This window comes from Halichoerus grypus, chromosome 13, assembly GCF_964656455.1.
Source record: "Halichoerus grypus chromosome 13, mHalGry1.hap1.1, whole genome shotgun sequence".
Lineage (NCBI taxonomy): Eukaryota > Metazoa > Chordata > Mammalia > Carnivora > Phocidae > Halichoerus > Halichoerus grypus.
In genome coordinates this window covers 82,356,747-82,368,128 of record NC_135724.1, presented here as the reverse complement: position 1 = coordinate 82,368,128, position 11,382 = coordinate 82,356,747, and the positions used below count along the sequence as shown (strand labels likewise).

The 11,382-nt window shown below is 40.1% G+C and overlaps 1 non-coding gene across 1 annotated transcript; it reads left to right on the top strand.

Moving 5' to 3' along the window:
* The first annotated feature begins 9,386 nt into the window (after positions 1-9,386).
* On the top strand, positions 9,387-9,459 carry TRNAN-AUU (transfer RNA asparagine (anticodon AUU)). The gene has a single exon. It is a non-coding gene; the product is annotated as a tRNA-Asn (tRNA).
* The last annotated feature ends 1,923 nt before the right edge of the window (positions 9,460-11,382 follow it).

Here is an 11,382-nt window from a genome sequence, read left to right as displayed (position 1 = left end):
ACATGGTATGGGTGGACCATAATTTGTTAAATCATTCACTCATCAAAGAACATCTGGATTGTTTCCAGTTTGGGGCAGGAGAAATAAAACTGCTATGAACATTCATGTATTTTGTGTAAACATAAGTTTTAGTTTTTCTGGGATAAATGCCCAGGAATGCAATTATTGGGTCATATGATAGTTGTATGTCTACTTTTCTAAGAACCTACCAAACTGTTTCTGGAATGGCTGTACCATTTTACATTCCCACCAGCAGTGGCTGAGTGATCTCAGTTTCTCTGCATCCTCTCCAGCATTTGGTGTTGTCACTATTTTTTATTTTAGCCATTCTGATAGGTATGTAGTGATATCTCATTGTAGTTTAAATATGCTTTTGCCTAATGGCAAATGATGTTGCCCATTTTTACATATGTTTATTTGCCATTTGTATGTCTTCATTGGTGAATCCATTTTTTTTTTGTAAATAAAGTTTTATTGGAAAACACTCATCCATTTATATATCATCTGTGTCTGGTTTTACAGTCTAACAGGGGAATTGAGCACGTGTGACAGAAACTGTATGACTTGTAAATCTAGAATACTTATTATTTTGCCTTTACAGAAAAATTTTGCCAACCTCACCTTTGACAAATTATGATTTATTCCTTGTGGCTGGGCATAAAATATTCAAGCAAAATCAGGACTTTATTGGCAAGGAAGGAGGAGGAAATGACAGTATCTTCTGTACTAGAGAAAGTCTCCCAGTGGTGCTCAAAGATGCTCATTGCTGCATTGTTTGAAATAAGCAAAATTTGGAAGCAAAAAAAAAAAAATATCCCACAAAAAGAGAGTGGGTAAATGAAATGTGATATATTCATACTATGGAATACTCAATATGCATGTATTTCAAAAACATAATGTTGAGTGTCACTCTCAACACTTAGGAAATTCCCAGGGTTTTGGGAGCTGTGAGGCAGGAACCATGGAGGAAAACCAAATATATATTAGAAATATATTTTGATCATCTGAATGACAAAATATATTTTTTTCTTATAAATCACAGTATCACAGTCATGGTGTTACAATTCTTTTCATACATTGTTGGATTTGATTTGCTAACATTTTGTTGAGGGCTTTTTTCTCTATGTTCATGAGAGACATTAGTCTGTGGTTTTTCTTTTCTGGTGATGACTTTGGTTTTGGCATTAGGGTAATGCTGCCCTCATAGAAAGAGTTAAAAAGTATTCCCTCTGCTTCTATCCTCTGAAATAGATTGGAGAGAATTGGTATAATTTATTCCTCAAAGATATGGTAGAATTCACCAATGAACCCGGTGCTTTCTGTTCTGAAAGTTTATTAATTATTGATTCAATTTCTTTCATAGACACAGGCCTATTCAGATAATCTATTTGTTCTTGTGTGGGTTTTGGCAGATAGTACCTATCAAGGAATTGGTCCATCTCATATATTACCAAATTTGTGGGCATAGAGTTGTCCATAGTATTCCTTTAAATGTCCATGAGATCTGGGCGCCTGGGTGGCTCAGTCAGTTAGGTGTCTGCCTTGGCTCAGGTCATGATCGCAGGGATCAAGCCCCATGTCGGGCTCCCTGCTCAGTGGGGAACCTGCTTCTCCCTTTCCACCCTTCTGGTGCTCTTTTTCTTGGTATCTCTCTCTCTCTGTCTCTCAAGTAAATAAATAAAATCTTAAAAGAGGATTTCTCCTTTTAAAAAATAAAAAAATAAATGTCCATGAGATCTATAATGATATCCCCTCTTTCATTTTTCATATTAGTAATTTATATCCTCTCTTTTTTCTTAGTTTGCCTAGCTAGAGGCTTATCAATTTTATTGATCTTTTCAGAGCATCAGTTTTTGTTATCATTGATTTTGTCTGTTGATTCCCTGTTTTTAATTTCACTGATTTCTGTTCTAATTCTTATTATTTCTTTTCTTCTGCTTACTCTGAATTTAGCTTGCTCTTCTTTTTCTAGTTTCCTAAGGTGGAAACTTAGATTGTGGATTTTATATCTTTCTTCCTTTCTAATATATGCATTTCATGCTATTAATTTTCCTCTAAGCACTGTTTTCCCTGCATCCCACAAACTTTGATAAGTTGTGTTTTTATTTAGTTCAAAATATTTTAAAATTTTTTCTTGAGATTTCTTCATGTGTTATTTAGAAGTATGTTTAATCTTCATTATTTGGGGATTTTCCAATTATCTTTCTGATATTGATTTCATTTTAATTCCACTGTAGTCTGACAACACACATTGTATGATTTCTATTCTTTAAAATTTTAAAGGTGTGTTTTATGGCCCAGAGTGTGGTCTGTCTTGGTGTATGTTCCACATGAGGTTAAGAAGGATGTGTATTCTGCTGTTGTTGGATGAAGTTGTCTATAAATGTCATTTACATCCAGTTGATTGATGGTGTTGTTGAGTTCGACTATCTCCTTACTGATTTTATGCCTGCTGAATCTGTCCATTTCTAATAGAGGGGTATTTAAGTCTCCAACTATGATAGTGGATTCATCTATTTCTCCTTACAATTCTATTGATTTTTGCCACATAGTTGAGGCTTTCAAATACAAGGCATATACAAGTTAAGGGTTGTTACCGTCTTGGAGAATTGACCCCTTTATCATTATGTAATGCCCTCTATATCCCTGATACCTTTTTTGGCACTGAAGTCTGCTCTGTCTGAAATTAATATAGCTACCCCTGCTATATAATGGTGCTAACATGGTACATTTTTCTCCATTTATGTTTGGAGAAAAAGATTTACTTTTAATCTAAATGTGTTTATTTAAAGTGGGCTTCTTATAGATAACCTATCATTGGGTCTTGTTTTTTTAATCCACTCTGACAATTTGTCTTTTTTTTTCTTTAAGATTTCATTTATTTATTTATTTGACAGAGAGAAAGCACAAGCAGGGAGAGCGTCAGGCAGAGGGAGAGGGAGAAGCAGGCTCCCTGCTGAGCAGGGATCCCGATGAGGGGCTCAATCCCAGGACCCTGGGATCATTACCTGAGCCAAAGGCAGACGCTTAACCAACCGAGCCACCCAGGTGCCCCAGTTTGTCTTTTAATTGGTACGTTTGGACCATTAATGTTCAAAGCAATTATTGATATAGTTGGATTAATAACTACTGTATTTGTTACTAGTTTCTATTGGTTGCCCTTGTTCTTTGTTCCTAGTTTTGTCTTCCACTCTTTCTGCCTTTTGTGGTTTTCACTAGTTGATTATGTTTCCATTTTATCTCTTTTCTTACTATATCAGTTAGTTACACTTATTTAAAACCTTTTTTTAGGGGCGCCTGGGTGGCTCAGTCGTTAAGCGTCTGCCTTCAGCTCAGGTCATGATCCCAGGGTCCTGGGATCGAGCCCCACATTGGGCTCCCTGCTCCGTGGGAAGCCTGCTTCTCCCTTTCCCACCCCCCCCCCCCCGCTTATGTTCCCTCTCTTGCTGTCTCTCTCTCTCTCTGTCAAAATAAATAAATAAAATCTTTAAAAAAAATAAAAATAAAATAAAACCTTTTTTTAGTGCTTGCCTTAGAGTTTTCAGTATACATTTGCAACTTCCCAAGCCCACTTTCAAATAACTGTATACACTTCATGGGTGGTGTGAGTACCTGATAATAACAAAGTAACCCTAATTCCTCCCTCCCATCATTGCTGTCATTCATTTCACTTATATATAAGCATACATAGGCATATATACATAAGATACATACATAAGCATACATAATTGGATACAATGTTGCTGTTAACATTTTGAACAAACTGTTTTCTCTTAGATCAGTTAAGGATTAGAAAGGGGCACTCGGGTGGCTCAGTCAGTTAAGTGTCTGACTCTTGGTTTTGGCTCAGGTCATGGTCTCGGGGTCATGGGATTGAGCCCCACATTGGGCTCCACACTCAGCATGGAGTCTGCATGTCCCTCTCCCTCCCCCTCTGCCACTCCACCCACATGCTCTTTCTCTCTCTCTCAAATAAATAAATAAAATCTTAAAAAAAAAAAAAACAAGAAAAATGGGGCACCTAGGTGGCTTAGTTGGTTAAGCATCCAACTCTTGATCTCAGCTCAGGTCTTGATCTTAGGGTCATGAGTTCAAGCTCTGCATTGGGCTCCACGCTGGGCATGGAGCCTACTTAAAAAAAAGAAAAAAGAATAAGAAAAATGGAAGTTTTTATTTTACCTTCACTTACTCCTTTGATGTGCTTCCTTTTTTCTCAGTTTCTGACCTCTATCATTTTCCTTCTCTCTAAAGAATTTTTAACATTTCTTGCAATGCAAGTTTACTGGCACAAAATCTCTTAAGTTTTGTTTGCCTGAGAAAGTCTTTATTTCTCCTTCACTTTGGAAGGATAATTTTGTAGGGTAGAGAATTCTAGGTTGACAGATTTTTTTTCTCCCAATACACTCCATATTCCACTCTGCTTCCTTCTTGTTTGCATGGCTTCTGAGACGTCAGATGTAATTTTTATCTATGATACTCATAAGGTACTTCCCCTTCCCCTGGCTTCTTTCAGGATTTTTTTTTCTTTTTTTTTTCTTTTCTGTAGTTTGACAGTGATACCTCTAGGGATAGATTTGGGGGTATTTTTTTCCTGCTTAGAATTCTCTGAGCTTCTGGGATCTGTGATTTGGTGCCAGACATTAATTTGGGGGACCATTCTCAGTGATCATTGTTTCAAATATTTCTTCTGTTCCTTAGTCTTTTGATTCCTCCTGGGGTTCCCGTTATGCGTATGTTACACATTTTGCAGTTGTCCCACAGTATTTGGAAACTCTCTTCTGTGCTTTTCCAGTCTCTGTTTTCTTTCCTTTTCCATTTTGGGGGTTTCTGTTGAGATATCCCCAATCTCAGAGGTTCTTTCCTTAGCTGTGCCCAGTCTACTAATAAGCCCATCGAAGACATTTTTCATTTCTGTTACAGTTTTTGAGCTCTAGCTTTTCTCTTTGGTTCTTTCTTAGGAGTTTCAGCTCTCTGCTTACATTGCCCATCTGTTCTTGCATGCTGTCCACTTTATCCATGAGAGCTTTTTAGCATATTCATCATTGTTTTAAATGCCTGGTCAGATGATTCCAAAATATCTGCTGTATCTGGTTCTGATGCTTGTTCCATCTCTTCAAATCGTGTGTGTGTGTGTTTTCCATTTAGTATGCTTTATAATTTCTTCTTGATAGCTTGACACACCATATCAGGTTAAAGGATCTGTTGTAAAAAATCTTTAGGGGACGCCTGGGTGGCTCAGTCGGTTAAGCGGCTGCCTTCAGCCCGGGTCATGATCCCAGGGTCCTGGGATCGAGTCCCACATCGGGCTCCTTGCTCAGCAGGGAGCCTGCCTCTCTCTCTCTCCCTCTGCTTGTGCTCTCTCTGTCAAATAAATAAAATCTTAAAAAAAAAAAAAAATCTTTAGTAATATGGTGTGAGGTGTGGGGAGGCAGAAGCATTCCATAGTCCTATGATTGGGTCTGTCTTTAGGTGAGCCTATACCTCTCTAATGTGAATTTCATGTGGTTCTCAGTTTTTTTTCTCTCCCCTTAGGTGAGACAGGATGGCTGAAGTGGGCTGGAATTCTTTCTCCCATGTGGAAGGCTGAAGCTAATTGGATCTGAGTATTTCCCTTCCCCCAGGTCAGTTAGGCTCTGATAATACTAAGGCAGGTCAGGCTCTGGTTAACTAGTTTCTCCTGAGGGCAGGTCTTGTTAAGAAGAACAGAGTGCTCTGGTGTATTTCAAAATGGCTCTTTTCTCCTCTCCCTGCTGGAAGCAAGAGAAGACTATTCTCCCCCCATATTTATTGTGAGAACTTGATCAAGCTCCTGGAGGAAAAACTTCACAAAGTGTGGGCCCCCTCTGTGACGAGGTCCCTCTGGAGCTTTTAACTCTCAGACTTGTCTGCCTCGAGCCTCCAGCAATTTGTCAATTCCTACCCTGGCATTGGTTTCCACTTGTGAGTCAGCTTTGGTAAGCTGAGACTCCCTGTATGCACCTGTTTCCACTCTTGGGGGCAATGGTTTTCTCTGTGTCCTCACCACTGCTACAGATCCAAGAAGAGTTGATGATTCTGTTCAGTTTTTTACTTGTTGTTAGGACAGAGTGGAGCCTGCCAAGCTCCTTACAGGCAGAAGTGAAAGTCAACCTAAAAAGCGTAAGTAATACAGAACCTAACTCGGTCTGGAGAAGGAAGAAGGAAAGGAAGGCTTCTTGGAGCAAGTGTCCTTTCAAACAAAACCTGGCAGGAGTTAGGCAGCTTTGGGCAAGAGGGGATGAAAATTTCTGGCAAGAGAGAGCACCATGGAGGGGGAAGCTGGAAGAGTTTGAGATGATTAGAGTTTAGAGATTGAAGGAGGAAGGTGTCTGGAGATCCGGCTGCAGAGGTAGGCTAGAGTCAGATTGCAATCTGAAGGTCTTACATGGCATTGACCTTGGAGAAATCTTGTGAAGATAGACATTAAGATTCACAACAATGACACGTCTCCAAAGAACTCAGGCACATTACAGACATTCCTGACTTCATCCCCACGACAGCTCCTGAGATGTCCATCTGCAAAGTGCTTTGAGGAAATCCTAAGTGGCTTAGGGCACTTTGCTGCTATTAAGTGCCCATATAAATCGTAACTTATTGGCTCAAATGTTTGATTTCCTATTTTTCTTTCCATTTGCGTGTCACCTGTAATTAGAGTTCCAAAGTGCTCAGAGTGATTTTTCTATTAAAACAAAAAGGAGAGGAAACTCTTTAGCAGATTGGACCAGGCAACTCCTTCTATCTCCTGTATGAGCGCTTGGGTTGAGATTTATGAGACTTACAATGACATCTCTCACGTCCTTCTTATAGGAGTGAATTTATCTTTATCTTTCTCTCTGCTACTCCGTATCTCTGTGTGTGTGTGTGCGCACGTGTGTAGTTGTGCATATATTTATTACTTATAGCCTCATCAGTAACAAATATTTATTGAGCGTCTACTATGTGTTCTCACAAACCTCAGAAACACCTTCTGCCCTCTCTTAGCTCCATCATTCATGGATCCATTTGTTTATTCATTCATTCAGTCAGTCAATGAACCAACAATTATTGAGCACATTCTAAGAACCAGGCTCTGTGCTAGGGGCTGAGAACACAGACCCTAGCCCCTGTGAACACGCTAGATAGACATGGTTCTCTCTCTCAGGGAGCCTACATTCTAATGGGAGAGACACACAAGCAAATAATAAAACAATTTACCCATTAAGGAAGGGTCAATTTCAGAGCTAGAGAAAATTGTGTGTGGACGTGTTACTTAGACGAGGCACTTAGGGAGGTCACAATTAAGCTAAGAGCCGAAGGGTGAAGGGGGTCAGCTTCACTGGGGAGTGATGTGGCAAGAGTATTTGGGAAGACAGAGTATGTGCAAAGACCCTGGGGGTAAAAAATGTTTACCTTCTTCAGACCACAGACAGGTTTGAATGGGAAGGTGCAAGATACACAGCAAACCCTCATACACTGCTAGCTGGGATGTAAAGTGGTGCAGCCACTTTGGAAAAAACCATATGGCAGTTTCTCAAATGATTAAACATGATTTTAAATGACTTAACCCAACAAGGGCTCCTGGCTGGCTCAGTCAGAGGAGTATGCGACTCCTGACTTGGGGTCATGAATTTGAGCCCCACATTGGGTGTAGAGATTTCTTAAAATGAATAAATATATTAAAACTTAAAAAATAAAAATAAATGGCTTAATCCAACAGTTCAAGTGTATAACCCAGAGAAATGAAAACATGTGTCTGCACAAAAACCTGTAATGAGTGTTCATAGTATATTCACAATTGCCGAAGGGTGGAAACAGCCCAAATGTCCATCAATGGATGAATGGATAAACAAAATGTGGTCTATACATGCAATGAAATATTATTCCACTATAAAAAAGAATAGAGTGCTAATAGATGCTACAACATGGATGAACCTCCAAAACATGATGCTGAGTGAAAGAAGCCAGTCACAAAGGACCTCATATCATATGAGTCCATTTATATGAAATGTCCAGAATAGACAAATCTATACAGAAAATACAGAATTATGCTTGTCTATGAAAGGATTAGGGATGATGGCCAAAGCAAGTGGGGTTTCTCTCTGGGATGGTGAAAATGTTATAAAATACAGTAATGGGGGCACCTGGCTGGCTCAGTTGGAAGAGCATGTGACTCTTGATCTCTGGGTTGTGAGTTTGAGCCCCACTTTGGGTGTAGAGGTGACTTAAAAATAAAAATCTTAAAAAAATACAATGTAGTGATGGTTATAAATACCTGTGAATATTCTAAAAGCCATTGAATTGTACACGTCAAAGGGGTAAATGTACATATGTGAATAGTATCTCAATAAAGCTGTTCTCAAAAATGATCTTGTTATTTCAAGAACATGGAGGCACCTCAAGGTTTTTTAAATGGGGTGTCCTGATTTGATTCACTTTTACAAAAGTCCTCTGGTAACTGTGTGATTCATTGCCAGGAGCTAGAATAGAAGTGGGGAGACCAGTTCGGAGTAACTGCAGTGGTCCAGGTGCAATGTTATTGCCTTGGACTTGGGGATGCCAGATTTAGTGAATAAAAATACAGGTCACCTAGTTAAATTCTAATTTCAGATAAGCAAAGGATTATTTTTAATGTAAGTATGCCCCCCCAAAATATTGCATAAGACATATTCATAATAAAAAGTTATTCTTTGCTTATCTCAAATTCAAATTTTGCACAGGCATACTTAGAAAAAAAATTCATTGTCTATCTGATATTTCCATTTAATTGGGCATCCTGTATTTTATCTGGTGTCCCTACTTGGACTAGGATGGTGGGGGAGAGGGAGAGAAGCAGACAGATTGAAGATATATTGTGGAGGTAGACTTGTCAGGATTTGTGGATGTGAGATCCAGGTTCCTGGCTAAAGCATCCAGGTAGTGGTGTAGTTTTCTGAGATAGGAAAAACTCGGTTGGAGTTGCAAAGAGACAAGTTGGGAGAAATGATTTGGAATTTAAAAAAATGTTAGTGAGGTGCCTGGCTGGCTCAGTTGGAAGAGCATGTGACTCTTGATCTCGGGGTTATGAGTTCAAGCCCCACATTGGGTGTAGAGACTACTTAAATAAATAAAACTTAAAAAAAATAGGGGCACCTGGGTGGCTTAGTCAGTTAAGCATCTGACTCTTGATTTCGGCTTAGGTCATGATCTTAGGGTCATGGGATCGAGCCCCGCGTTGGGATCTACAATCAGCATGGAGTCTGCTGGAGATTTTCTCCCTCTCTCTCTGCCCCTACCCCACTTGCACACACACTCTCTCTCTAAATAAAATCTCAAAAAAATATAATAACATAAGGGAACTTCTTGGAGGAGTCAGGGTCAAAGTCAAGCTAAGAACAAGAATATCTTGGGGCACCTGGCTGGCTCAGTCGGTGGAGCGTGTGACTATTGATCTCGAGGTTGTGGGTTCAAGCTCCATGTTGGGTATAGAGATTACTTACAAATAAAGTATTTTAAAAAAAGAAGAAGAATATCTTCATGTGCACCCAGAGAATGGCAACTCCGGGAAAAACTCATGCTTCTCATTGCGTGTTGCTTTTTAAATGGACAGGTGAGGAAATCAGCTCTTGGAGTCTCAGAGTCTGAGCTGGAGTGAGAACACCCGTCTTGTGGACCAACATCATCATGTCCTCCTTGTGTGCCAGAGATGGCTGAGTAAAGCATCTCTGATGAGCACTGGGCTGGAGCTGAATTCTCGAGAGATAAAAGGGACCCAAGGACAGAACCTGCTTCTTCTCTGAGAGAAGGTAAAGTTTCAAAGGGAGGGGCTTTGGAACCAGGCTGGGGAGATTAAAGGGGCAGATTGGAGGGGGCTTCAATAAAAGCAGGAGGAGATTGAGATGAGAGAGAGAGAGATGGGGAGCGGTGCCCATATGAGATAACTTTCTTTTGAATGACTAAGTCTGTAGCTGACAGCTGACATTGAATCCTGCCTGTGCAGCATTTTTTATTTTATTTTAAAAAAAAGGTTTTTCTAAAGATTTTATTCATTTATCCGACAGAGAAAGATGGAGAGAGCACAAGCAGGGGGAAGCAGCAGAGAGTGAGGGAGGAGCAGACTTCCCGTGGAGCAGGGAGCCCGATGCGGGCTCAATCCCAGGACCCTGGGATCATGATGTGAGCCAAAGGCAGATGCTTAACGACTGAGCCACCCAGGCGCCCCATGTGCAGCCTTTTTTAGAAAAGAAATTACTGATGGGGGAATTCTCAAGAACAAGCAAATTGTTTCTTGCTACAGATAGCTTTTCTTTTTTTTAAAGACCAAAGTTTTATTTTCCCCCCACAGATTTTTAAATTTTATTGATTATGAAGGCATAAAATAACAATAAAGGGCAATAATACCCAGAGTGATACTGATGTTGATATTCAAAATGGCTACATACCATTCTGATGTTTTTGATGTGTCTAAACAATGTACTTTAAAATCATAATCATTTCCTTGTATTACTTTTGATGTTAATCTCCTGGTGTTCCTCACACATTAATGATCCCAAACGAGGTATGATTCTCCCATCCCAGTCACAAGAGCTCAGGAGGTATCTTAATGTAAGTTGAAGGAAGTGTTGTCCTACCTCATGGATTGTTCAAGAATGAACTACTGCTGGGTTTGAAGCCTACCGAATGCAAGTTACACTTTTAACAAAAATCTTTAGTCTTTAAAAAAGTGGAATTTGTTGCTAATAATTGAAAATCAAGATATTTATTTTCAGATGATCCGGATTGAGATCCAGCAGGTGGGTGGAGCAGACTATTGTCTAGATGGGCATCCACGCTCCAGCCTGGGACAGTATACACCTGGCTCATGTGCCTCATTTTTTTTTTAAAGATTTTATTTATTTATTTGACAGAGAAGGAGAGAGAGAGCACACGAGCAGAGGGAGAGGGAAAGGGAGAAGCAGACTCCCCACCGAGCAGGGAGCCTCATGCGGGACTCTATCCCAGGACCCTGGGATCGTGACCTGAGCCGAAGGCAGACTCTTAATGACTGAGCCACCCAGGCGCCCCTCGTGTGCCTCATTTTGTTTCCTGGAGTCACCTATCGGTGACTTTTTTTGAGTCTGTGGTCACTGAAGGCTTTCTGCAGTAGGCTGAATGATGGCCCCCAAAGATAGCCAGGTCCTAATCCCTGGAACCTGTGAATGTTAACTTAAATGGTGAAAAAGCTTTTGCAGATGTGTCTGAATTAAGTGTCTTGAGGAGGAGAGGATCCTGGGTTATCCAGGTGTGACTTATGTAACCACAGTTTTCCTTATAAGAAGAGGGAAGCAGAGGCAGATTTGAACCCAGGGACAGAAGGTAGGCAGTGGCTGAAGTAAAATTCTATACTGCTGGCTTGGAACGTGAAGGCGG